At 37.6% G+C, this 26643-nt stretch overlaps 1 pseudogene; it reads left to right on the forward strand.

Annotated features, from left to right (window-relative positions):
* The first annotated feature begins 16123 nt into the window (after positions 1 to 16123).
* Positions 16124 to 23220, forward strand: LOC134623038 (obscurin-like; annotated as a pseudogene).
* Positions 23221 to 26643: the final 3423 nt, after the last annotated feature.

The raw sequence follows: 26643 nt of genomic DNA on the forward strand, positions 1-26643 counted from the left end.
AATGTTTCAATTCTGGGTCTCACCATGGTGCAATTTGCTGGTGTTTCAGGGGTGTTGATATTATGAAGATTAATTTCGATAATTCAGAATATTATTTATTGACAGATGGCTCAACCTGCAGACAATAGCACACATGACATGTGAGACTAGTAGTGGTGTGCTGATCGATACTAAAATATTGATTCCTCCGATACCTGTTATTTATGTTCTAGAATCAATTCTCATATTAAAATATCAATATTTTACTAATTTGGGGTAAATTTGTAGTTTTTCATTAACAGGAACACAGTGGAAAGAAACTAAATCATTCGGATGTATAACTTTGAAGGAACTTCTTCCTCTTCCACCTTTCATAGTCATATGAATGGCTGTATAAATGTGTTGCAGCCAAGACACGGTTTCCTAACATGTGGCAAGACAGTGAGGTGTTGTGGCAACACCACTAACCTTGTCAAACACCTCACAGTAAATCATATCACAGAATATGACAAACGTATGTTGAGGCCAACTGAAGAGGAGGAGAGGACAGGGACAGGTGCTGCTAGGGGGAGACAGACGCCTCTCGCAGAGTCCTTTAGTGCTACAGGCAGGCAATGTGTTCAAATAGTGCACAACTTCAGGTTCTTTATTTATAATTCTGCATTATTAAGCAATAAGAACAAGTAGTCTAATTCCCTGTAATCATTATGAAGCTTTAATTTGAAATACAAAAAAACATCAAGTTTTTGTACAAAGTATGGGTATCGGATCAGTATCGTCAATACAGCCCTGAATTTTATTTTGGAAGGAAGTCAGTGGTATCACACATCACTAGAGTCCAGTGGTTCAGGTCACCTATTAATTTTTTTTCTTTCTTTGTTTCTCTGAGCAGACTGTGATGACTGCATGTGTGTAAAAGACTGTTTTTGGTTTATTTTTATCTGCTGAAAATCTGATACCACAACATTTCTGTCTGGGCCTCCAAGAAAAGAGGAAATGCAGCCTGTGGTTTCAGCCTGAAGTCTAACGTTTGTCTTCTTTAAAGTCAACACAGCACAGTGGAAATGTGCAGGTATGACAATGCGTGAAAACAGGTTTAAAAGTAGCTTTATTGTGGTGATGACACATGCTGGACTAAAGAATAAATAAAGCATGTGGGCATCAAGAGAAACGGTGAAAAGCTTGTTTCTCACGCTCATGTCTTTAAGAGTCTCTGCATGGACGTGCTGTAAATGTTCATTTATCTCTGAAATAAATAACATCATCCATCACTCTCTCTGTCCACAAAATCATATACAGACATGTTTTTCTTCTTACTGCAACTTCCAAACAGGCCAGTTCCTCACAGTATAACACAAAACTCCAAAGTATAATCACTGCTTTGTGAACAGAGGAGCCAGTAAATCATCTATACCTACTGATACTAATGTGTCTGTTTGGCTGGTGTTACAGAAATGGTTCCTACACCTGTGATGATGACGTCAGTGTTTGACTCCAAACTGTCTGCTGGACTCTGCAGTATCACAGAGTCCCCAAGTTTTTGGGACTTTGTAGACTTCATATCTTGAAGCATTACAACCTCATGACATATTAATATGTCCTGAAACCTTTGCACTTATATAAATGCATGAGCTGCAAATGAGCTAAACACAGGAAGTCATATCGTAATGTATTTTTCCTTTCCCACAGAAAAGTGGAGGGACGGAGAAACACATCTGCTGTTAAGCAATCTAAAACACTTGGATATCAACATGTTTGTGAGTGTGTGTAGATGATACTGCAACAAATCTTAATCATAACCTTTGTAAGAAAATGTTTGACAGAATGAAGGATGGAGGCTGTGTGTCACGGCGAGTGGAATGAGCCATGTGGGGAAAAAATAAAAGAGGATCCAAATGCAGGCACGCACTGATAAGAGAAGGTGGTTTATTGAAAAGTATAAAGCACGGGGTGAAGAATGACAGAACGGAACAAAAGCTAAACTACACTGGGAAAGACTAATCTACAAAACAGCAAACATGAACATGAAGGGAAATAGATGAAGGTTGACGGCAGGAAGAACACGCGGATGAAACATGGTAGATACACAGATGGACCAACGACTACAACAACAGAAGACACGACTTAAATACACTCAGAGAACACAGGGAGATTACACATAGGTGGGGAACAAAGCTGGAAGTAATTGACAAAACGAGATAAGGGAGGCAAACTGAATACACTCACATAAGACACAGACTTTCACAATAAAACAGGAAACAAGAAACCATCACACAAGGATGCAGACTTGACACTGAGAGGCAGACAGACACATGGAACTCAACCTATGCTAAACATGAGACCTAAAACCTGAAACATGAATAAACAGAAACGTAGAATTCTAATAATAATCAACAAAGCACACGGGTATCAGAAAACAATCCAAAATGCAAAAATAAACCAAAACATAAGAAACTCAAAATGCTGGGTCGAAATGACCCAGAACCGTGACACTGTGTTTGTATACTGGTGGATAAAAACCCACAACCTTCTTGTTTTGAAGCAACTGTACTAACCACTGTAGCTCTGTGCCACCCGTTTGTCATGTTATTTAATGGCAGGTTCTACTCAGTGGCAAAGTACTTATGAGGCCCCTAAAACAAGACCCAGGTGGTTACACAAAGAGTCTGGTCAGGAAATCTGAGTTGAGAGGGCGTTTCATGAAAAAACATCCGACATCTGGGAACTCAGGATTTTTAATTGGTGACTTATTCAGAAATTATCACCAGAGAGTTTTGGTGAGATCACTGTGAGACCTTGCCTCACCCTATCATGTGACCTGTTGAGGTCACCTGAGGAAAGATGCTAATGGAGGTTGATGTGCCTGGTTAGAGATCTCACATCTGCATTATAGCTGACTGATAGCTGACGCCATGAGCCACCACCTCTGGTCAATGATGGTCACTCACAGTGGACATAGATGGCCTCCTTCACTCCTCTTTCAAACCATCAGTCTTCTCAGTCCCAAATGTGAACACTTTCACCTTCGTATGAATGATGTTTAATATGATATTGGAGGCAGATGAAACCAAAATAAATAGTTTGAGATCATTGTCTGTGCATAATCCTGGAGAGTGAGTGAGTGTGGTGGCCAGAAACTGAGAACAACACATTTTGGGAAGACAGCATTCATGTATGACACAATAAATGTCTGTGGATGTTCAGAAACATTGGCTGAAAAGATGACTCAAGATAAAATATTCCAACATTATGATGATCCACAGCACACTGCACAAATCACATAAAAGTCTCTGAGAATAAAACATAATTATGAGCTGGTAAAATATGTCACCTGACCTGAAACAAAGAAGAAAACACAAGAAGCAAGCCTGCATGTTGCAGTGGACAGGAAATGTGAACACGTCACACAACTGCTGTGGTCAAAGCTACAGGAGCTGTTTGAGGTTTGTATAAAAGGAAAGGAAGCACAGAGAGGCCACAGTCAGAAGAAACACTCTGGTCTTATCTGTATTAAAAGCAGCTTCTCTTTTTATTATTGATGGAAAGTCAAAGTGTTTGAGATCAGCTGAGGATCAGAGTGCAGCAGGGCTGGATGTGAGGATGGGGCACTCTTTGCTCTGCATGACGGCCTTATTGTGTAAGTACATTTGTGACATTGTTTGAATGGCACTGATTAATGAAAGTGTTTCTCATGTGTGAGAATTAGAGTGTATCACTGGTTTGAAGTGTTTATCTGAGAGTTTGAACAAAGCATATTTGTGATGTTTATGATAGTTACAGACAAATGTTGGCTGGTTCCTTGGTTCAGTTTAGTCTGGAGTATCGTGTTGGATACACCGCTGCTTGTTGCACTTGACTCATTGTTATTATCTTTAAAGTCAGATATTAATAAATTTTAAATTAAACTTTTATAACATTTCTTATAACTATAAGTTTAAAAATGTTTTCTCATGTGTCTTTTTATGCACAGAGAAAGAAAAATACTCTTAAACTTAAACTAATGTCCTAATTTAGTTTGTTTTGTTTGATTTTCTGTCAGTTTGATCCTGATGATGTTTTATCTTTACTTCATTACTCTCTTCTACGTTAATGCTGATGGTGAGACATGGTTATTTTTCTCTCCTTTTTGATGCTCAATAAATAATTAGACTTTTATTTTTACTTTTTAATGTTAACAAAAGACAATCAGATTTTAGAAATTCAAACATCTGCAGTGAAATGTCAGAGATAGAAAATATCAGAGTAGTTTTATTATCATAGAGACTGGAGTCTAGAGTAGGGTTAGATATCTACATTTTGTTGTTAATCAATACTAAAACAGAATGAAGATACTCATTTGCATCAATGTTGATATCCATAGTGTTGTCTTGGCTTCCTCCAGCTGAGGCATAATTTGATGCATAAAGAAGCCATCGCACGCCAGATTTACGCTCTCGCATGTATGCATTTTTTACCTTTGAAGTGTTTTTTGTGCTTCTCCCTCCCTGCTGTACTTCGCTACACCTGCCAACCAATGAACATTCAGCAGACGCTGACATCATCAACTTCAAAACAACGTGCAGTCAGGACATTAGAGGATGCACAATAGCATGTGTTGGGTGGGTGAAAGTCCCCCCCTCTCTGTCCCAATGAAAAGTCTACACAGACACATTTGCAGGACTCTGCTCTCGAAGCTGAATCCTTCTTCTGTGAATCAGCTGAGCTTTGATAGTTTGGAGGGACACATAGCCTACGTTCACACTGCAGGTCTTAATGCTCAATTCCAATTTTTTGATCAAATCCGATTTTTTTGTCTGCTTGTTCACACTACAAATAAAATGCGCCAGTGTGAAAGCTCAAAGCGGCCTGCAAGCGCAAAAGAAGATGTCACACACAACACGCTGTTTGGACCCAGAGCAAACAACATTGTTTGACTGATGGCCCTTAAAATAAAGACTTCGGACTTTACGTTTCACAATTTTTGCTTTAAATTATTTTGTTATTTACATAATTATGTATATAATCTAATAATGATCCTTATTGCTGTTTTAGAGGAGCGGTGGTTCAAAGGATAGTTGCAGGTTTCTGTCAGAATCTGAAGATTATACAGTACAAATAAAATGTTCACGTTTCTCCAACGTTGTCTTCCCAGCAGTTTCACTGACATCTACACTGGATGGCCAGGAAGCGTTCGCGATGTCTTCTCCGGCGCTGATAATTGGCGTCTGTCTTGTGTCAATGACGTAAAAGACGGATTTAATGCGACCTGACCATTCACACAGCAGTCACTTTCTAAAACATCGGATATGTATCGGATTCAGTACTGCATACGAAAGTGACCCAGATCGGATTTGAAAATATCGGATTTGTGCCGTTCACACTGTCATACCATGATATGGGTCGCATAGGGTCAAAAAAATCGGATTTGATGTCCTTTCGCCTGCAGTGTGCCACCTGCTGCAGAGATATTATTAAATAGTGATTGAAAATCTTTAATAATATCAAACTTAAAACATTAAAATGTAACACTTTTGTAAAAAAAGGACAAGATATGAATGCTGTGACTCATTAATCTGATGCTGTAGAGCACAGAGCGGTAAATTAAACATTTTTATTCCCGTTAACTATTTTATCATTGAGTCCACTCTCAGTGCTGCTGTTGATTTCTGAGGCTCTGAAACTTTAAACTGGATCCATTTAAACCTTAAAGGTTACAGTCCCACAGCCTAAACAAGGAAACATGGAAATCATTTTAGTTTGTTTGGAGATCAAAGTGAAATTAATTTGATTTGATTGATTTGGTTTTGCCAAATTCTGACCCTACCATCTGAATGTTGGAGCAGAAACGGAGACTCATCAGACCACTGTGTGGTTACAGTCTTTCGCTATTAATACAATTATAACAGTTATAGCTACCTACAAGGCAGCACCTCTTCCAGCTGTCTTGGGAGAGATGGAGCACAGACAGGTTACATCAGGGGTTAAAAACACCTTTAATTAATTCCTGCAGTGTCTGCTTACAAGTAGAGGGAGTTTGGTTTTACTCTTTAGATTTATTTATTGATATTTGCTGTCCTTTATTCATACATCTGTGTGCTTGAGATTTGGAAATATTGTAAAAAATTATAAACAACCTTTGAAATAATGTAAGACAAATGTTTGAAAATACTTACAGTTTATGACAAAGATTATTATTATTATTATTATTATTATTATTATTATGAATGATATTTAAATAAAATAAATGTTTTTTAACATTTAAAACAAGTCTTGGACTTGTGTTCTCCTCATTTCCTCTTTAACCCTCAGCCAGCTCACATGTGTAATGAAACTTACTGTCTGTCTGTTATTGGTCAGTTTAGTCTGTGTGTTACAGGCCTTTTCATACAAATCTGACAAATCTGGTCAGACCTTGTTAAGTTGTTATTTCTGTGTAAAAGGAAGGAAGCAGAGAGAAGAAGTTTTAAACTCTTTGTTTCCTTCACAGCTCTTTGGTATCTGCTGTGCTGCTGCTTCACTCTCTCTCTTTACAGAAAGTTGTAGAAGTTTTCAGACGTGTCACTGCTGGATGTGAGGATGGGAGCCACTTTGCTCTGTGAGCTGGGCCTATTCTGTGAGTACATCACTGACTTCTATTGTTTGATTCATACTGATCCATAAACATGTTTTAGTAAGAAGAACAGAGCATCAGTCATTTGTACCATTTCAGGTCATGTGATCAGAGGACTCTCATGTTTGTTACCAACATGGTTGTTTGTAGACTGGATTAGATTTTAGTGCACTGACTCAGATCAGAGTGGAGCTGGTTTAGTTTATCTAAGAAAGGTTTGTTTCTCCATTAGTGATAATTTGATGCTTTTGACATCCTAATTTAAATGTAACCAATCATAGTAGAAACTGATTAAACATATAACGCGGTGATTAAAGCCAGTGCCAGATTTAAACAGCCTTTTAATGCAGACTAACAGTAAACTGCTTCCTTAGTCAAGGTATAAAAGAGTACTACACTGATCCTACTCCTTACTAAATGAAACTTGCTTCCTTTGTTTTAACAAAAACCTCCGAGTAGGCAGGTTTAACTTCAGCTTAATGGTGTTTGCTGTTGAAGACACGTAAATTATTTCCATCTTATATTATATATCACCTTCTAGACAAATTCTTGTTGAGAGAAGTGACCCATTGCAATTTGTCAATGACATCAATTTTTGAGATTGTCAAATACATAAAGCAAATACTGGGGAGGTCATTTCCCTTTTGGAACCAGTCGTTCATCTGTTGCCCAAAGATGATGGACTGTACCATTTTTAGGACACTAATGTTTGTTGTCACCATGTTTGTTTGTAGACTAGATTCTATTTTAGTGCACTGACTCAGATCAGATGTAAATCTCCAAGTGTTTTAAGGATCCACAGCACACTGCACAAATCACATAAAAGTCTCTGAGAATAAAACATAATTATGAGCTGGTAAAATATGTTACCTGACCTGAAACAAAGAAGAAAACACAAGAAGCAAGCCTGCATGTTTGCAGTGGACAGGAAATGTGAACACGTCACACAACTGCTGTGGTCAAAGCTACAGGAGCTGTTTGAGGTTTGTATAAAAGGAAAGGAAGCACAGAGAGGCCACAGTCAGAAGAAACACTCTGGTCTTATCTGTATTAAATGCAGCTTCTCTTTTTATTATTGATGGAAGTCAAAGTGTTTGAGATCAGCTGAGGATCAGAGTGCAGACGGGCTGGATGTGAGGATGGGGCACTCTTTGCTCTGCATGACGGCCTTATTGTGTAAGTACATTTGTGACATTGTTTGAATGGCACTGATTAATGAAAGTGTTTCTCATGTGTGAGAATTAGAGTGTATCACTGGGTTTGAAGTGTTTATCTGAGAGTTTGAACAAAGCATATTTGTGATGTTTATGATAGTTACAGACAAATGTTGGCTGGTTCCTTGGTTCAGTTTAGTCTGGAGTATCGTGTTGGATACATCGCTGCTGGTTGCACTTGACTCATTGTTATTATCTTTAAAGTCATATATTAATAAATTTTAAATTAAACTTTTATAACATTTCTTATAACTATAAGTTTAAAAATGTTTTCTCATGTGTCTTTTTATGCACAGAGAAAGAAAAATACTCTTAAACTTAAACTAATGTCCTAATTTAGTTTGTTTTGTTTGATTTTCTGTCAGTTTGATCCTGATGATGTTTTATTCTTTACTTCATTACTCTCTTCTACGTTAATGCTGATGGTGAGAGACATGGTTATTTTTCTCTCCTTTTTGATGCTCAATAAATAATTAGACTTTTATTTTTACTTTTTAATGTTAACAAAAGACCAATCAGATTTTAGAAATTCAAACATCTGCAGTGAAATGTCAGAGATAGAAATATCAGAGTAGTTTTATTATCATAGAGACTGGAGTCTAGAGTAGGGTTAGATATCTACATTTTGTTGTTAATCAATACTAAAACAGAATGAAGATACTCATTTGCATCAATGTTGATATCCATAGTGTTGTCTTGGCTTCCTCCAGCTGAGGCATAATTTGATGCATAAAGAAGCCATCGCACGCCAGATTTACGCTCTCGCATGTATGCATTTTTTACCTTTGAAGTGTTTTTTGTGCTTCTCCCTCCCTGCTGTACTTCGCTACACCTGCCAACCAATGAACATTCAGCAGACGCTGACATCATCAACTTCAAACAACGTGCAGTCAGGACATTAGAGGATGCACAATAGCATGTGTTGGGTGGGTGAAAGTCCCCCCCCTCTCTGTCCCAATGAAAAGTCTACACAGACACATTTGCAGGACTCTGCTCTCGAAGCTGAATCCTTCTTCTGTGAATCAGCTGAGCTTTGATAGTTTGGAGGGACACATAGCCTACGTTCACACTGCAGGTCTTAATGCTCAATTCCAATTTTTGATCAAATCCGATTTTTTTGTCTGCTTGTTCACACTACAAATAAAATGCGCCAGTGTGAAAGCTCAAAGCGGCCTGCAAGCGCAAAAGAAGATGTCACACACAACACGCTGTTTGGACCCAGAGCAAACAACATTGTTTGACTGATGGCCCTTAAAATAAAGACTTCGGACTTTACGTTTCACAATTTTTGCTTTAAATTATTTTGTTATTTACATAATTATGTATATAATCTAATAATGATCCTTATTGCTGTTTTAGAGGAGCGGTGGTTCAAAGGATAGTTGCAGGTTTCTGTCAGAATCTGAAGATTATACAGTACAAATAAAATGTTCACGTTTCTCCAACGTTGTCTTCCCAGCAGTTTCACTAACATCTACACTGGATGGCCAGGAAGCGTTCGCGATGTCTTCTCCGGCGCTGATAATTGGCGTCTGTCTTGTGTCAATGACGTAAAAGACGGATTTAATGCGACCTGACCATTCACACAGCAGTCACTTTCTAAAACATCGGATATGTATCGGATTCAGTACTGCATACGAAAGTGACCCAGATCGGATTTGAAAATATCGGATTTGTGCCGTTCACACTGTCATACCATGATATGGGTCGCATAGGGTCAAAAAAATCGGATTTGATGTCCTTTCGCCTGCAGTGTGCCACCTGCTGCAGAGATATTATTAAATAGTGATTGAAAATCTTTAAATAATATCAAACTTAAAACATTAAAATGTAACACTTTTGTAAAAAAGGACAAGATATGAATGCTGTGACTCATTAATCTGATGATGTAGAGCACAGAGCGGTAAATTAAACATTTTTATTCCCGTTAACTATTTTATCATTGAGTCCACTCTCAGTGCTGCTGTTGATTTCTGAGGCTCTGAAACTTTAAACTGGATCCATTTAAACCTTAAAGGTTACAGTCCCACAGCCTAAACAAGGAAACATGGAAATCATTTTAGTTTGTTTGGAGATCAAAGTGAAATTAATTTGATTTGATTGATTTGGTTTTGCCAAATTCTGACCCTACCATCTGAATGTTGGAGCAGAAACTGAGACTCATCAGACCACTGTGTGGTTACAGTCTTTCGCTATTAATACAATTATAACAGTTATAGCTACCTACAAGGCAGCACCTCTTCCAGCTGTCTTGGGAGAGATGGAGCACAGACAGGTTACATCAGGGGTTAAAAACACCTTTAATTAATTCCTGCAGTGTCTGCTTACAAGTAGAGGGAGTTTGGTTTTACTCTTTAGATTTATTTATTGATATTTGCTGTCCTTTATTCATACATCTGTGTGCTTGAGATTTGGAAATATTGTAAAAAATTATAAACAACCTTTGAAATAATGTAAGACAAATGTTTGAAAATACTTACAGTTTATGACAAAGATTATTATTATTATTATTATTATTATTATTATTATTATTATTATTATTATTATTATTATGAATGATATTTAAATAAAATAAATGTTTTTAACATTTAAAACAAGTCTTGGACTTGTGTTCTCCTCATTTCCTCTTTAACCCTCAGCCAGCTCACATGTGTAATGAAACTTACTGTCTGTCTGTTATTGGTCAGTTTAGTCTGTGTTACAGGCCTTTTCATACAAATCTGACAAATCTGGTCAGACCTTGTTAAGTTGTTATTTCTGTGTAAAAGGAAGGAAGCAGAGAGAAGAAGTTTTAAACTCTTTGTTTCCTTCACAGCTCTTTGGTATCTGCTGTGCTGCTGCTTCACTCTCTCTCTTTACAGAAAGTTGTAGAAGTTTTCAGACGTGTCACTGCTGGATGTGAGGATGGGAGCCACTTTGCTCTGTGAGCTGGGCCTATTCTGTGAGTACATCACTGACTTCTATTGTTTGATTCATACTGATCCATAAACATGTTTTAGTAAGAAGAACAGAGCATCAGTCATTTGTACCATTTCAGGTCATGTGATCAGAGGACTCTCATGTTTGTTACCAACATGGTTGTTTGTAGACTGGATTAGATTTTAGTGCACTGACTCAGATCAGAGTGGAGCTGGTTTAGTTTATCTAAGAAAGGTTTGTTTCTCCATTAGTGATAATTTGATGCTTTTGACATCCTAATTTAAATGTAACCAATCATAGTAGAAACTGATTAAACATATAACGCGGTGATTAAAGCCAGTGCCAGATTTAAACAGCCTTTTAATGCAGACTAACAGTAAACTGCTTCCTTAGTCAAGGTATAAAAGAGTACTACACTGATCCTACTCCTTACTAAATGAAACTTGCTTCCTTTGTTTTAACAAAAACCTCCGAGTAGGCAGGTTTAACTTCAGCTTAATGGTGTTTGCTGTTGAAGACACGTAAATTATTTCCATCTTATATTATATATCACCTTCTAGACAAATTCTTGTTGAGAGAAGTGACCCATTGCAATTTGTCAATGACATCAATTTTTGAGATTGTCAAATACATAAAGCAAATACTGGGGAGGTCATTTCCCTTTTGGAACCAGTCGTTCATCTGTTGCCCAAAGATGATGGACTGTACCATTTTTAGGACACTAATGTTTTGTTGTCACCATGTTTGTTTGTAGACTAGATTCTATTTTAGTGCACTGACTCAGATCAGATGTAAATCTCCAAGTGTTTTAAGGATCCACAGCACACTGCACAAATCACATAAAAGTCTCTGAGAATAAAACATAATTATGAGCTGGTAAAATATGTCACCTGACCTGAAACAAAGAAGAAAACACAAGAAGCAAGCCTGCATGTTTGCAGTGGACAGGAAATGTGAACACGTCACACAACTGCTGTGGTCAAAGCTACAGGAGCTGTTTGAGGTTTGTATAAAAGGAAAGGAAGCACAGAGAGGCCACAGTCAGAAGAAACACTCTGGTCTTATCTGTATTAAAAGCAGCTTCTCTTTTTATTATTGATGGAAAGTCAAAGTGTTTGAGATCAGCTGAGGATCAGAGTGCAGCAGGGCTGGATGTGAGGATGGGGCACTCTTTGCTCTGCATGACGGCCTTATTGTGTAAGTACATTTGTGACATTGTTTGAATGGCACTGATTAATGAAAGTGTTTCTCATGTGTGAGAATTAGAGTGTATCACTGGTTTGAAGTGTTTATCTGAGAGTTTGAACAAAGCATATTTGTGATGTTTATGATAGTTACAGACAAATGTTGGCTGGTTCCTTGGTTCAGTTTAGTCTGGAGTATCGTGTTGGATACACCGCTGCTTGTTGCACTTGACTCATTGTTATTATCTTTAAAGTCAGATATTAATAAATTTTAAATTAAACTTTTATAACATTTCTTATAACTATAAGTTTAAAAATGTTTTCTCATGTGTCTTTTTATGCACAGAGAAAGAAAAATACTCTTAAACTTAAACTAATGTCCTAATTTAGTTTGTTTTGTTTGATTTTCTGTCAGTTTGATCCTGATGATGTTTTATCTTTACTTCATTACTCTCTTCTACGTTAATGCTGATGGTGAGACATGGTTATTTTTCTCTCCTTTTTGATGCTCAATAAATAATTAGACTTTTATTTTTACTTTTTAATGTTAACAAAAGACAATCAGATTTTAGAAATTCAAACATCTGCAGTGAAATGTCAGAGATAGAAAATATCAGAGTAGTTTTATTATCATAGAGACTGGAGTCTAGAGTAGGGTTAGATATCTACATTTTGTTGTTAATCAATACTAAAACAGAATGAAGATACTCATTTGCATCAATGTTGATATCCATAGTGTTGTCTTGGCTTCCTCCAGCTGAGGCATAATTTGATGCATAAAGAAGCCATCGCACGCCAGATTTACGCTCTCGCATGTATGCATTTTTTACCTTTGAAGTGTTTTTTGTGCTTCTCCCTCCCTGCTGTACTTCGCTACACCTGCCAACCAATGAACATTCAGCAGACGCTGACATCATCAACTTCAAACAACGTGCAGTCAGGACATTAGAGGATGCACAATAGCATGTGTTGGGTGGGTGAAAGTCCCCCCCCTCTCTGTCCCAATGAAAAGTCTACACAGACACATTTGCAGGACTCTGCTCTCGAAGCTGAATCCTTCTTCTGTGAATCAGCTGAGCTTTGATAGTTTGGAGGGACACATAGCCTACGTTCACACTGCAGGTCTTAATGCTCAATTCCAATTTTTTGATCAAATCCGATTTTTTTGTCTGCTTGTTCACACTACAAATAAAATGCGCCAGTGTGAAAGCTCAAAGCGGCCTGCAAGCGCAAAAGAAGATGTCACACACAACACGCTGTTTGGACCCAGAGCAAACAACATTGTTTGACTGATGGCCCTTAAAATAAAGACTTCGGACTTTACGTTTCACAATTTTTGCTTTAAATTATTTTGTTATTTACATAATTATGTATATAATCTAATAATGATCCTTATTGCTGTTTTAGAGGAGCGGTGGTTCAAAGGATAGTTGCAGGTTTCTGTCAGAATCTGAAGATTATACAGTACAAATAAAATGTTCACGTTTCTCCAACGTTGTCTTCCCAGCAGTTTCACTAACATCTACACTGGATGGCCAGGAAGCGTTCGCGATGTCTTCTCCGGCGCTGATAATTGGCGTCTGTCTTGTGTCAATGACGGAAAAGACGGATTTAATGCGACCTGACCATTCACACAGCAGTCACTTTCTAAAACATCGGATATGTATCGGATTCAGTACTGCATACGAAAGTGACCCAGATCGGATTTGAAAATATCGGATTTGTGCCGTTCACACTGTCATACCATGATATGGGTCGCATAGGGTCAAAAAAATCGGATTTGATGTCCTTTCGCCTGCAGTGTGCCACCTGCTGCAGAGATATTATTAAATAGTGATTGAAAATCTTTAAATAATATCAAACTTAAAACATTAAAATGTAACACTTTTGTAAAAAAGGACAAGATATGAATGCTGTGACTCATTAATCTGATGATGTAGAGCACAGAGCGGTAAATTAAACATTTTTATTCCCGTTAACTATTTTATCATTGAGTCCACTCTCAGTGCTGCTGTTGATTTCTGAGGCTCTGAAACTTTAAACTGGATCCATTTAAACCTTAAAGGTTACAGTCCCACAGCCTAAACAAGGAAACATGGAAATCATTTTAGTTTGTTTGGAGATCAAAGTGAAATTAATTTGATTTGATTGATTTGGTTTTGCCAAATTCTGACCCTACCATCTGAATGTTGGAGCAGAAACTGAGACTCATCAGACCACTGTGTGGTTACAGTCTTTCGCTATTAATACAATTATAACAGTTATAGCTACCTACAAGGCAGCACCTCTTCCAGCTGTCTTGGGAGAGATGGAGCACAGACAGGTTACATCAGGGGTTAAAAACACCTTTAATTAATTCCTGCAGTGTCTGCTTACAAGTAGAGGGAGTTTGGTTTTACTCTTTAGATTTATTTATTGATATTTGCTGTCCTTTATTCATACATCTGTGTGCTTGAGATTTGGAAATATTGTAAAAAATTATAAACAACCTTTGAAATAATGTAAGACAAATGTTTGAAAATACTTACAGTTTATGACAAAGATTATTATTATTATTATTATTATTATTATTATTATGAATGATATTTAAATAAAATAAATGTTTTTAACATTTAAAACAAGTCTTGGACTTGTGTTCTCCTCATTTCCTCTTTAACCCTCAGCCAGCTCACATGTGTAATGAAACTTACTGTCTGTCTGTTATTGGTCAGTTTAGTCTGTGTGTTACAGGCCTTTTCATACAAATCTGACAAATCTGGTCAGACCTTGTTAAGTTGTTATTTCTGTGTAAAAGGAAGGAAGCAGAGAGAAGAAGTTTTAAACTCTTTGTTTCCTTCACAGCTCTTTGGTATCTGCTGTGCTGCTGCTTCACTCTCTCTCTTTACAGAAAGTTGTAGAAGTTTTCAGACGTGTCACTGCTGGATGTGAGGATGGGAGCCACTTTGCTCTGTGAGCTGGGCCTATTCTGTGAGTACATCACTGACTTCTATTGTTTGATTCATACTGATCCATAAACATGTTTTAGTAAGAAGAACAGAGCATCAGTCATTTGTACCATTTCAGGTCATGTGATCAGAGGACTCTCATGTTTGTTACCAACATGGTTGTTTGTAGACTGGATTAGATTTTAGTGCACTGACTCAGATCAGAGTGGAGCTGGTTTAGTTTATCTAAGAAAGGTTTGTTTCTCCATTAGTGATAATTTGATGCTTTTGACATCCTAATTTAAATGTAACCAATCATAGTAGAAACTGATTAAACATATAACGCGGTGATTAAAGCCAGTGCCAGATTTAAACAGCCTTTTAATGCAGACTAACAGTAAACTGCTTCCTTAGTCAAGGTATAAAAGAGTACTACACTGATCCTACTCCTTACTAAATGAAACTTGCTTCCTTTGTTTTAACAAAAACCTCCGAGTAGGCAGGTTTAACTTCAGCTTAATGGTGTTTGCTGTTGAAGACACGTAAATTATTTCCATCTTCCATCTTATATTATATATCACCTTCTAGACAAATTCTTGTTGAGAGAAGTGACCCAATGACATCAATTTTTGAGATTGTCAAATACATAAAGCAAATACTGGGGAGGTCATTTCCCTTTTGGAACCAGTCGTTCATCTGTTGCCCAAAGATGATGGACTGTACCATTTTTAGGACACTAATGTTTTGTTGTCACCATGTTTGTTTGTAGACTAGATTCTATTTTAGTGCACTGACTCAGATCAGATGTAAATCTCCAAGTGTTTTAAGGAGCTTGGTAAGAAAGCGACTACACTTTAAACCCTAGTGGGATTGTCCTTAAGAAGGTCATTGACTCACTATTGATCATGTGCCTCAAGAAATGAGACACATCATTACCAACAATGTTTTATTTATGTTACATTTCAAATCTAACATAAATAAAACACTCACATGATTTGAGTGTCTTTAGTTTGATAATGTCTGAAGTTTCTGTCTTTATTGTAGTGCTCTGTACGCTCGTCTGCACTGGACACGCTCAAGGTGACTGAACAGTTTTCACTTTTTCCATTTCTTCCTTTTTATTTAGCAAAGATTATTCTCAACCTGTATGACTCTACATAAATAAAGTATTAATAATCAATCAACATTTTGCCTTGAGCATTACATAAAGTTTTTCAGATTGTCTGTTTGTGTTGGATTCTAGTTGCTGTGCTAACTATTGAACCCAACTGGTCCAGTTATTTCATTGGAGAGTCTGTTAACCTCAAGTGTGACATGAATGAAGGAAAAGACACTGATTGGTATTATAAAATCAACAAGGATGGTCAAGACTATGTCGGCTACAGGGAGAACAAAGACTACACATTCAAAATTAGCTCTGCAGGTGACAGTGGTGAATATCAGTGCTCTGGTACCTGGAAGGGGTCAGATTATACAAAGAACAGTAATACTGTCTTTATAACTGTATTCGGTAAGTCCTCAATGATTAATACTGTGGTGATTCCTGTTAAAATACTCATCTGAATTATAAAAAATGTGTGTTTAATAAATGTTTCATTGAAAATATTGTATTTCTTATGTGTTGGAACTTTACACACTACAACCAAAATACTCAGATAATATGTCATTACAAAATGTGCATGTTTTAATGTATAACAAGAATAAGTGTGGATAAAACTTAATTTAAATAATGAAAAAAAGAAACATCAAAAGATCCATATAATTTGTGACGATTGTTTCTGTTGTCTAAATGTGTGTGTGTGTGTGTGTGTGTGTGTGTGTGTGTGTGTGTGGTGTGTGTGTGTGTGTACGGGTTCGTACTATCCTGGTGGGGACCAAAATCTGACTTTTACTATCCTGGTGGGGACTTTCTGCACCGTGGGGACCAAAATCCAGGTCCCCTTGGGGTTGAAAGCAATTTTCACACTCAAAATGCGGTTTTACTGTCAGGGTTACAATTAGGTTATGGTTAGGTTTAGGGTAAGGGTTAGGGTTAGGCATTCATTTTTAATGGTTAGGGTTAGGGTAAGGGGCTAGGGAAAGCATTATGTCAATGGGATGTCCCCACGAGGATAGCAAACCAGACATGTGTGTGTGTGTGTGTGTGTTTCCTTCAACAGTGAACTGCATTAGTTTACATTCAGTGTGACTTCTTCAGGCCCGAGATTGGACAAACAGTTATACTGTGCTTATTTAGAGATCTACAACCTGAATTACTGCAGCTCTGTCACCATGTTGAGACAGAAATCAGAAAAATTTAAAGTGACTTAAACTGTAGATAAAATATATAATGAAGACATTTGTAGATTTTATGGGGGCGATTATTTTTATTTATTTTTTTAACCTTTTATACATTTATATTGTATCAGGTGTACATTTTGTTCTCTTCTTTTTCATAACAGCACATACGCCCAGGGCCACACTGACAGCAGGAACAACAATCATACCAGTAGGGGCAGTGTGACACTGACCTGCTCTGTGCAGAGCTCTGATGGATGGAAATATGAGTGGTTCAGACGAACCCAAACAACCTCTGGAGTTCAAATCAGAGGTCAACAAAACAGAGATATCAGAGTATCTCAAGGAGGAATCTACAGCTGCAGAGGAACAAGAGGAAACCCAGTTTACTACACTGATATAAGTGATGATGTCACCATTGAGATAACCTGTGAGTTCAGTAATTTAGTTTGAAATATACATTCACTCATGATTATCAAACATAATCATGAGCCCGGGGCTCGGCCAAATCGGCCCGGGGCTCGGCCACTCAGGCACAGCTGGCTGCCGGCGGAGCTCACGGGCACGTCACTGCAACCCCCCTGGCTTCTGCTCCGCGGCTGCTGAGTGACCCCTCATCTGGGACTCTCCTCAGCTCTTTCTGGGATAGTGGCGCGGCTGCCCCTCTGTTGGTCTTCCTTGGTCTCTTGTGTTCTGGGGGCCTCTGGATGTCTGGAGTCTTGATTCCCTCCATACCTGCTTCATGCCCCTGGAGGTCGGGGCAGTGCCCCCACACCCTCTAGCAGATCATTACATGAAGGAACCTTTTTAAAAACAAGCGCGTTCATGCTCACAGGTGTACACACGGGTGATCACACACACAAATTACACCCTTTTTGGCTCCTACCTCAAAGCACACTATGCGCTGTCGATCTCACGTGCTGCACAATAATGTTTAATATTTAGTTATTTACTGTCATATTCTCATATATCATTGTGATCTTGTTTATTACTCTCGTTTTCTTCTGCTTGCTTTCTTTTTTCTTTCTCAACAGGTGATCCAGGTGATCGATATATGTATTTTTTGTCTGCTTATTCTGTTGGTTTTTTGTTTTTTGCCCTTTTTCCCCGTCCCTCTTCTCAGGTTTTTTTCTTTCCCTCTTTCTTTCTCCACATTCTCTCCTCCAGTCAAGTCTGTCCCGTATTCAGCAAGTGAAAATAAAATAAACAATAAAAAGTTGAATCAAATGGACCATTACGGCAAGGCTGGGATGGTCCATTTGGTAAAGTAAATCCGTTGGGCATCTTTCTTCGCCTTTAGACAATAATTCTGATGGCAAAAGAACCAAACGGGACAGGTTTAAAAAAAGAAAAAAAAAAAAAAAATGATTATCAAACATACAATGTTAAGTTTTCTGTGTTGATTTCATGTTTCTATTTGTGTCTCAACTGTTAATATGTGTAAACAGTTTCCAATAAAAGAATTAAAACCAATAATGTGTTATAATTTTAAAAAAAATGTGCAAATACATGAAAGTGATGAACATCAGCTTAACATTTTATTTTGCTGTTGTCGTAGGTGTATACAATATTTAAAATTAAATGTAAATGAAATGAAACGATAGAAAATAACTTCCAGTCAGCTTTTGTGTGTGAACTTGATTTTTTTCAAATAGGTTTTTAATAATATTTGTAGTAAGACGATTTTAAAAACACACACATACTTCTCTTTCAAAGACTCTCCTCCCACTCCGACAGAAAGTAAAGAAGTTGTTCAGTGCACTGTAACTATTAAAACAGTAATGAACAGAAAACAGAGATGAGGCATTCAAAACTATTTTTGATTTGAAATCTGCTTTTCTAGCAGTCTGATGTCTCACGTGCAGAGAAATTACACGTTGTTTTCTCAATTGGTCAATGTTTAACACATAATCAGTGCTGTAAGAAATTTCTTCCTTGGACAACCAACAATTTAATGATTAACTTTTTCTGTATCTTATACAGCAAGTAAACCCAGAGCCACACTGACAGCACAAAGTTCAATCATACCAGCAGGGGGCAGTGTGACACTGAGCTGCTCTGTGGAGGGCTCTGCTGGCTGGAAGTTTGACTGGTTCAGACGTGATTCAGAGTTTTCTGGAGCTCAGAAAAATAGCAGCTGGAACATCAGAGCACACTATCAGTATTTCAGAAGGAGGCATCTATTACTGCAGAGGAGGGAGAGGAGATCCAGTTTTCTCCACAGAGGACAGTGCTCCAGTTACAATTCAGAAACAAGGTGGGGTTAAATTTTATTGTGAAATAAAACTGAAATTTATAAGTGAATTAAAGTAACACTTATACTTTTTATACAATTTTTCTACATTTATACATTTTATTCGTTTTTTGTTTCCTGATGATTTATTTATTTAAATATTTGTGTTTATTTGTTTATTGAACAGTTTTGGCTGCTGTGAAACTGCAGCACAGCTGGTCTCAGATATTCACTGGTGAGACAGTCACTCTCAGATGTGAGATTCAGGGAGGTGAAGGAGCTCAGTGGACGTATGAATGGAGAGCAGCCAAGTTAAACACACCTCCAACATCCAATGAACACAGAATCATCAGAGCTACTGAGTCTGACAGTGGAGGATACAGCTGCCGGGGCAGAAGGGACTATTTCTTCTCAGAGTGGAGTGATATCATCACACTGACTGTATCATGTAAGATCTTCATCCAGAGGATCTAAAAAAGGAAAAAGCACTTATTTTTTCTTACAGCTTTATAACTGTCTTTCATGTTGGTCAGTAAATGTTTAGTTTTTATTCCAACAACAAAAACCTGAACAGCAGCTTTTTATTGACAGTGAAGAGAACAAAACATATGAGAGTAACTTCTCTGCTGTGCAGCTCTAATACATGAAAGATGAAATGCAGAACAAATGCTGAATCTGTCTCAGCTGCTCCACCACATCCACTAAGAAACATTAAATCCACTGATTGTTCCTCATGTGTGTTTTTAACTTAGAAATGCAGCAAATTAAATCTGAAAGATTAGTGTTGTATTTGTGTGATAGTTGTACAGTTTGTTGTAGCTTCACCATTAAAGTTATGTGATATTTATTATTTCCATATTTCCACCAAGTTATTTCAACTGGTTTGATTCAGTCATTGACTTTTGTTCTTTTTCTAAACTGCACTGCAGATAAACCAAAGGCCAAACTGAGAGCTGATAACACAGCTGTTCCAGTAGGGGGCAGTGTGACCCTGACCTGCTCTGTGAACCCATCATCATCATCTGGATGGAAATACTACTGGTACAGAGATGAGAAATCCTCTGAAGCCCTGACCACACAAGATGCAGTTTTCCACTCAAATGGACAAATCAGTGTCTCACAGGAAGGACTCTACAGGTGCAGAGGAGGAAGAGGAAACCCAGTTTACTACACAGAGGACAGCCAGTCAGTCAGGATTGGGAAAACTGGTCAGTTAACATGAAGTCAAATAAATTCCTGATTAAGGAGGAAGATGAAGAACAAAAGGCATTAACATTTTTGACATTCATGTGTTTTTATTGTACTTTCTTGAACAGTAACAGCCTCAAACAGGCCTGTTGTGACTCTGTATCCAAACTGGTCTGAGATATACAGAGGAGAGACGATCACTGTCAGATGTGAGATCCATGGAGGAGACACTGAGTGGGATTATGAGTGGGAAACAAACAGCAGGATAAAAGCTCCAAATCAAAATGAATACAGGATTAGATCTGCTTCATCATCCAACAGTGGAACTATCGCTGTAAGGGCAGAATGAAAAGTTCACAGCATCAAACAACAGAGTGGAGTGATTCAGTCACACTGACAGTTTCTGACAGTAAGTAGAGTCATAGTTCATTTAAGCTGGAAATAGAAACAGTTTGTAAAAATGTGTTTTTATTAGTACATGTTGAGATATTTGACATGTTTAGATAGTCTCACTCTTAAAGTTCATCATAAATATTTGTGAGTCAACATTTTAGTGACATTGAATTCAGAGTTAAGAGACGAAACATTGAGAGAAAATCTTTGTTGAACAGATAAACCCCGTCCTGTCCTCACTGTGTCTCCATCATGGCTGAGTCCTGGAGCCTCAGTAACTCTGAACTGTGAGGTTGAACATCCGTCTGCAGGATGGAGCTTCTACTGGTATAAAGCTGTTTCCTGATCTATCAGAGAAATCCTCCAGTTATGAGCTACTACCTGATGGCAGTGGGACTGCACAGGACTCCTACATCATTCATGGACAGACACACACAGCAGGATATGTGTGCAGAGCTGGAAGAGGAGACCCAGAGTATCACACTGATCACAGTCAACCAAAGTTTGTCTGGTCTGCAGGTCAGTTTGAGGAATTTTAATCTTCATGTTGATGATTTGAAAGTCTGTAAATCTGGCTGCATAACTCGCAGGACTCCTGTGAACCACACAAAAGTCACATGTATATTTCCACTGTGATATTTTGAATGCTAACATCTGTGATCTTTGTCTCTTCACTGCATGTTGTTTCCAGATGTTCATTCAGCAGCGTCTCTCACAGTGAGTCCTGACAGAGTGCAACACTTCACCTCTGACTCTGTCTCACTGACCTGTGAGGGAAACTTCACTGAGTGGAGAGTGAGGAAGTTCTCTGAGGACGGCCGACTGTACTCTGACTGTAGGAGAATGACTGGATCCACATGTAACATCAACACATCAAAGTCAGATACTGCAGTGTACTGGTGTGAGTCTGGATCAGGAGAGTTCAGCAGTGCAGTCAACATCACTGTACAGAGTATGTTATTATACATTTACTTCTTGGATTTGAATGATGTAGACATCACATGAACATTTGTCCCAGCTTTGCTGTATGTGGAGTAATTTTGGTGTAAAAAATAAAACATACAGTAGATTTTAAATGTATAAGATCAGATCTTCATGATGAAAAGCATTTGTACAATCTGTTCTTATTGTTGTTTGTCAGCTTTTTCTAAAAGTGTGCACCAGCTGATGTGACTGAAACAATTGTGTGTGATTGTTTCACAGATGATGGTAATGGTCCTATCCTGGTGAGTCCTGTTCATCCTGTGACTGAGGGAGCTTCTGTTAGTCTGAGCTGCAGTTTGAGAACACAAAAAATACTTTCCAATGTGTTTTTCTATCACAATTACAAACTTATTCAAAATGATACCCGAGGGGAGCTGAAGATCTCTGCAGTGTCAAAGTCTGATGAAGGTTTCTACAAGTGTCAGTACTCAGGAAGAGAGTCAGCACAGAGCTGGATGTCAGTTAAAGGTGAGCAGCATCAAAACATTTGATGTGATTTATTGCAGATGAATTCTTCACGTACCCCGTGTGCTGCAAATGTGTACCTTTGTTTAAGGATTTAGATTTTACAGCAATAATGTTCAACAATGCCATTTTATTATTTTGTTAATTAAGTACTTTGTGAATTTAGTTCAGCTTTTTTTAGGCTAAAGGATTTATTTCATTAAAAATGAAATGTTCTTATTCACAGTGACTTTGACCACACCTAAGAGCTCTTCATTTTCTCTTCTGATGATCTTTAGATTAATTCTCGGATTAATGTTTATTTTCCTTCCACTCTTTTTGTTTGGCTTCAGATGTTACAAAGGTGAGACCTTTTTTCTTTTCCTATATTTTAAACACAAAGTTTGCTAATAAAGTGGGAACAAATTAGTATCACAGACATGAGGTGACTGATTTTCTCTGACCTGCAGGTGATCGTTGTTCTATGAGACAGTCAGAAGATGTGAAAACACTGAAAATGGTAAAGTTTACACTTTCATTAATATAGAGCTTGTAGAAGCTGGATGATTATACAATAACTGTGTTTAACATGAAAGTCAATCAGATTATTATTTCAGGTCCAGCAGAAGGTGATTACATCAATGTCACATCTGTGATTCAGCTTAAAGTCATTAACAAGACAAGTGAGTGCACAAAATGTGAGATTTGAAATGCAAAAATATACATTGGTAATTATTCTCACTGATAATAATTGCATTTGTGGACAAAACAGAGGGAGTTTGTTTTGAAATGCTTTCATTTGATCACCTCAACAGGGCAACGTGGTGACCCAGAGGAGAGCTCTGACTACAATGATGTCAATCCAAATTCAGCCACAGCTCGAAAATCTTAACAGCAGCTCTTTAGCTGTTTTTCTCTTTAAAGTCTATTAAAAACTTGAAACCACTTTGAGTGAAAAAGAGAAGATTTTGAATTCAAAGCAATGATCCTGATAGCCTGAGTTTATATTGTCTTCAGAAAGAATCACTCAGTGTATTTCGCTTGTTTCTCTCCCATTAGAAAATAATTTTAATGGACTTTAATGTTCTGTAGATCTGTTTTTTTAACTGTTTCTTTTATTTGTAATATATTATAAAGTCTTTCTGGGAAGCACTTTGTAACGTTGTTAATAAAAGTGATATAAATAAAGTGTGTTGTTGTTGTTGTGTGTCAGACTGAGAGTACATGTTACAGCTGTTCAGTGTTGTGCATGAATCCACTGAAAGAGAGCTTTCATTTAAAGCCACTCATTGTCATTTCAAACAGCTTCAAACCCTCCAACATGATCTATCAACATAATGAGAAGTAACAACTGCTCTGACATATGCTCAGCAGCCTTTTACTAACTTAATTGAATCACAGGTGGAGGTGATTCTGTGTGGAGTTTGCATGTGTGTGTGTTTCCTCTATGACTCAGCTCCTCCCAGTGTCCACTGTCCTCTGTGACCCTAAACTGGAGACATTGTTACAGAAATGGATGAATGTTTTCATGTTTTTCTGTGACTTGTGCTGCTTTTGCAGTCTTCATGTGGTCCTCTTACATTTCATGGCAGCACTGCCATCATGTGTCACTGTTCACACTGTTTGGTCACATCAGCAGCAACAAACTCAGCTGAAGAGTGTTTTCAGTTGCACACCAGAGCAGATTAGTTTTCTGTAGGTGATGGTTTGTGTCTTTTATGGTTACAGGTTAATATGTGTAAAATAATGTGGTGCTTTTAAAAATGCAACATTTTCTTTGTTTCTCTGAGTGACCTGTGATGCTTATATGTGTTTAAAACTATTCAGCATATAGTTGTCAAGAGAAGCTGTGAAGAGTGTGTTTCTCACACTGATAACCAGCTGTTTTTAATCATTATTTATATGTTCATTTAGTTATTATGTTTTCGCTTCATTGCTCTCTGACATCTTGCTAACAGAACATTTGAAGTCATCTATTCTCCACATCAGAGTGTGGTGAGTCTATTACGTGAAGGAAGTGTCACATTTTGACAGAGTATCACTGAATCCTTACAGATTGGTTATGATTGTACTGTGTCAGCACCAACATCACTGTGCAGATTGTTTGTGCCTCTTCACAGCAGTTTGATTCATCAAGAGAAAGTATCGACCTCTCTGTGACATTTAAAAGGTGGCCATGAGTATAAAATGAAGGCGAGTGTATTAGAGGAGGTAAAACATGTTTTTGATGTCTGTGAGAAATTCATGGCTCACAATGAACATTAATATGGCAACTTTTTCTTAAAATGGTGTAATAACAAGAATGGTCAGTAGGAGGCAGTGGGGCGATCATTACTGGAGCCTCTGTGTTTCCTTACCGTGAACTCTTTTTGAACTGAGCTCAGCAGCTACAAACTACAGTCAGCTGTCCACCTCAAACATATCAGCTCGTTTCTTGTTCAGAAGTTTACACAAAATTAAATCATATCCCATCATGCATCTGTGGTTATTTGCTGATTATGCTCAGTGCTCTGGAGTCCAGTGCCTGTCATGTGTTGTGTGGATATATATATAACACTATGTGCATAAATTTTGCATTTTGCTAACTGTATATGAAATAAATTGATTTCAGTGATTGCTCATATCAACACCTGGTTATTATCACAGGATAACAGTGTGCAATACAAATACACTTATTCTTCTTTTTTATTACTAAGTTATTATACTGTGTTGTGTTGTTTGTGTTGCGTTGTGATGTGTCGTATCATGTCGTGTTGTGTTTTATGTAGTGCCGACGTAGGACAGTTTTCCAATTTCATTGTACTATGTATGACTGTGCAATGACAATAAAGAGTTATCTTATCTTAGGATGGAGGCCCTAAACCACGCACTCACACAACATTAATATTCAGTGTCATGTTGCTGTTCTGAGATCAGCTGACAACATGCAAACATGGAAAACTTGAAGCAACAGAACGGATCAATGAGCAGCTGTGACATCGACTGAGTCAGAAACAACATGAACTCAGAGATTTGTTGTTTGTGGATTTATATTAATTATCCTTTTTCTGTTGTTGTGTGGCTAAAGGGTGAAATGTTTCTTATTGATAATTGGCTAAAAGTGATTAATAATTTCTGATGTTGTGACACAACATGTGTGTGATATTATCTCATGTTGTGTTAAGATGGAAAAGTACAAACTACACTTATATTTGCTCTTTCCTATTCTGCTGATAACCACCTGACCTTCCTGATCCCCGCCCTCTGCTTCCTCCCCCTAATCTGGCTGGTTAGCTTGGTGGTTTGGACACCATACATTGTCTTCGTTTTTGCCTCCTTAGTGGAGAAAAGTGTAATTGTTTTGATAAATGCAAAAGCAGACCTGAAAATAAATACAGTGATCTGCTTTATTTAAGAAGCAATGAGCAGTAAAAATACAAGATTAATCCATTAATAAGACAATACAGAATAACATATTTGTTCTTCTGGACAGACTGTGATGCCTACATGTGTGTAAAGACTGTTGTTGGTAAGTCTTTTCTCCACAGGTTCATTTTTATCTGCTGAAAGTCAGATACCTTTAGAAGAGGAAATGCAGCCTGTGGTTTCAGCCTGAAGTCTAACGTTTGTCTTCTTTAAAAGTCAGCACAGCACAGTGGAAATGTGCAGGTATGACAATGTGTGAAAACAGGTAAAGTAGCTTTATTGTGGTGATGACACATGCTGGACTAAAGAATAAATAAAGCATGTGGGCATCAAGAGAAATGGTGAAAAGCTTGTTTCTCACGCTCATGTCTTTAAGAGTCTCTGCATGGACGTGCAGTAAATGTTCATTTATCTCTGAAATAAATAAAATCATCCATCACTGTCTCTGTCCACAAAATCATATACAGACATGTTTTTCATCTTACTGCAACTTCCAAACAGGCCAGTTTCCTCACAGTATAACACAAAACTCCAAAGAATAATCACTGCTTTGTAAACCAACAGAGGAGCCAGTAAATCATCTATACCTACTGATACTAATGTGTCTGTTTGGCTGGTGTTACAGAAATGGTTCCTACACCTGTGATGATGACGTCAGTGTTTGACTCCAAACTGTCTGCTACCCTCTGCAGTATCACAGAGTCCCCAAGTTTTTAGGCCTTTTAAGACTTCACATCTTGAAGCATTACAACTTCATGACACATTGATATATACTGAAACTTTTGTTCTTAACTTTTACATATAAGCCGCAAATAAGCTAAAAAGAGGAAGTTACATCTTAATGTATTTTACCTTTCACACCAGAAAAGTGGTGGGAAGGAGAAACACACCTGCTGTTAGACAATCTAAA

This window comes from Pelmatolapia mariae, unplaced genomic scaffold, assembly GCF_036321145.2.
Source record: "Pelmatolapia mariae isolate MD_Pm_ZW unplaced genomic scaffold, Pm_UMD_F_2 NODE_ptg000360l+_length_27375_cov_1, whole genome shotgun sequence".
In the NCBI taxonomy this organism is placed as follows: domain Eukaryota; kingdom Metazoa; phylum Chordata; class Actinopteri; order Cichliformes; family Cichlidae; genus Pelmatolapia; species Pelmatolapia mariae.